This window comes from Rhinopithecus roxellana, chromosome 3, assembly GCF_007565055.1.
Source record: "Rhinopithecus roxellana isolate Shanxi Qingling chromosome 3, ASM756505v1, whole genome shotgun sequence".
Classification (NCBI taxonomy): domain Eukaryota; kingdom Metazoa; phylum Chordata; class Mammalia; order Primates; family Cercopithecidae; genus Rhinopithecus; species Rhinopithecus roxellana.
The window spans coordinates 6,674,963-6,677,431 of NC_044551.1; positions in this window are offsets into that span (position 1 = coordinate 6,674,963).

Below are 2,469 nucleotides of genomic sequence, written 5' to 3' on the forward strand. Positions count from 1 at the left end.
ATGTGTTTGGGCAAAGGAATATACTTGATCCATAAATATGACTTAATTCATCTTCTACAAATAGGCTCCTGGTATTCTATTGCAACACTTAAACATATTCTTTTATGTGATGCTTTTTAAATGCTGTGACTAAGGTGTGCATGTGAGGTAAATTTATTTCTCAAGAAGAAAACAGAAGTTTGCCCTTCATAATTTGGTCCTTATCTGTTACTACTCATGACCATGACCTTTAGATGCCAGTGACACTGAATACTAATATCCATATCATGCCATTTCTTGCCTCTATGCCCTAGCTAATTCTGTTCTCCCCAGCTTTTTGTCTGTCTTCATCCATCCTCTGTGCTTACATAATGCCCCATGCAACACATTATTTTCATACCCACCATGTTGATTTCTGCAGACAGTTTTGACAGTTGCACCTGATGGGGGCAGGGAGTTGTGTTATTGACATCTCATGGGTAGAGGTGAAGGATGCTGCTGAGTATTCTCCAATGCACAGGTACACAAAAAAAAATTATTCAACCCAAAATGTCAATCCTGCTGATGTTGAGAAATCCTAATTTAGAATTCCTGTTACAATAAATAAGGTGAATTCATTTCAAATGTTTTAGGAAGAAAATAAGTATCTATTCCCATAAAAATTGTATTTTTCTGCAATTTTGTAATGATAATTATAACTTTTTTAAGAGCAATTCTCAATTACAAGAGCAGGTCTACTTAGGTTAAACCATCCCTAAAATCTTCCACCAGTGTTAGGCCAAGGAATGTGGTACATCTGGTATAACTACCCTCAAAGAAAGAATTCCTTTGCTATTGTAGGTATCCGCTCTTGTCTCAGACCTTTTGGAAAGTGGCTTTTGGTTCTCCTATTTAGGCAGAAATACAGGGCAAAATCTATTAGTGAATAACCACAGCTCAGAAGTTCTTCATTTTTCATCCTGATAGGCAAGGGACATATCTAGCATGAGCTTTATTGTACAAACAAGACATGAAGAAGTTAAATTCTACCTTTCTTGGTTCTAGTCTAAATGTCTAAAACTAGTTTTTTAGATGCCAAGTTTAGATCAAAATTATAATATCATCAACACTATCTAGCATAATCAGATACTCAGAAAAAAAAAAAACTTACTGTGTAGAAAATGTATGAGAGTCAATACATCTTCAAATTGAAAAATTCTTAAGAGATGTTGGAGTCCTACCCATCTTGCATACTTATATGAGGATGAAAGAGGAAAATGGAAAATTTACAGCCACCTTACTAACTAGAATTCCGTATTTAAAAAGTCCTTTAGGGGCATCTAATTCTATTCTTTTATAAAATGGCTTTTCAGTGCAGAGGAGAACTCCCTTTCTACTACCTCTTTCTGAATTTGATTATTAAGCCCTTTTAGGGTATGAGGGCATTGACAGATACCTAGTAGTTCTGTATCAGCCATATGAGCAATGGAAAATCCCACAGACATTAAAAATGCCAAACCAGGGCGGATGTGAAGGGTGGGGTTATATGGGACAGGGTGGGCGAGGGAGAGGCCAAAATTCTGAGGCATGTTAGTGCAGAATTGCCTATCCTTGTCCTGTCTATGTCTTCCCAGTCCTGCTCAGAGGGCCCATGACCTGATCTGGGCAAGGAGCAAAAGTCAGTCTGCAGGATCTGCCACTGAGAAAGGGTGAGAGATTAGAGGTTTGGCTCCATTTACGTGCAGCTCAGCTTTTTCTCTAGAGGGAACAAGAGGGAGTAGTGAGTGAACTTGCGTTCTTCAAACACCAGCTACCCACTTAAACAAAATCAGCATGTCTACAATTTGCCAGTAATGTACAATTTTCAAGTTCTAATTATCATAGATGGTGATGGGATAAAAGGTAGGAGAAAAATTCTGAAACAAACAATTACCCACCCAAACTGATTGATAAAACAAAGCTATATGAATCAGGAAAAGAGCAAGTGCATGCAAATGAAATTGCCTCAGTGACAAAAGACAGAAATGCATTACTAAAATTTAATTTTATGCCAAGAGAAATGATTGCCAGTGAAGCAATGATATCACTAAGATAAATGAAATCCCTGGAACAATGTGAGGCCTTTGCTCTTCTCTTCCTCTCTTCCCTACAGAGTAATCTAGATTAGTGTTTCTGTATTCCACTGACACTAGTTGCTCCAGATAAGAGTTTCTGTTTAGAAATGGATTCGTGTACAACAAGATACCTTGCTGATATTACTGTTGATAGGAGAGTGTTTTGTCTTAATAGTTCTATGCAGAAGAAGGCATATCCTCTTTATAAGGAATAGCGGTATTGAGGCCTTGTGATTGCTGTTTATTTAGTGTCCTTAGGCAGGAAAATGACAGATTTGCACTCTATTGTTGCCTTTTTTCAACAATGCATGCGTTATCTAAAGGAGTGAGTGAGGCTGGATTACACCACCTTTGGTATCCCGGCTGGCTTTGAGTTCTTGGTCTTATACACACCCAG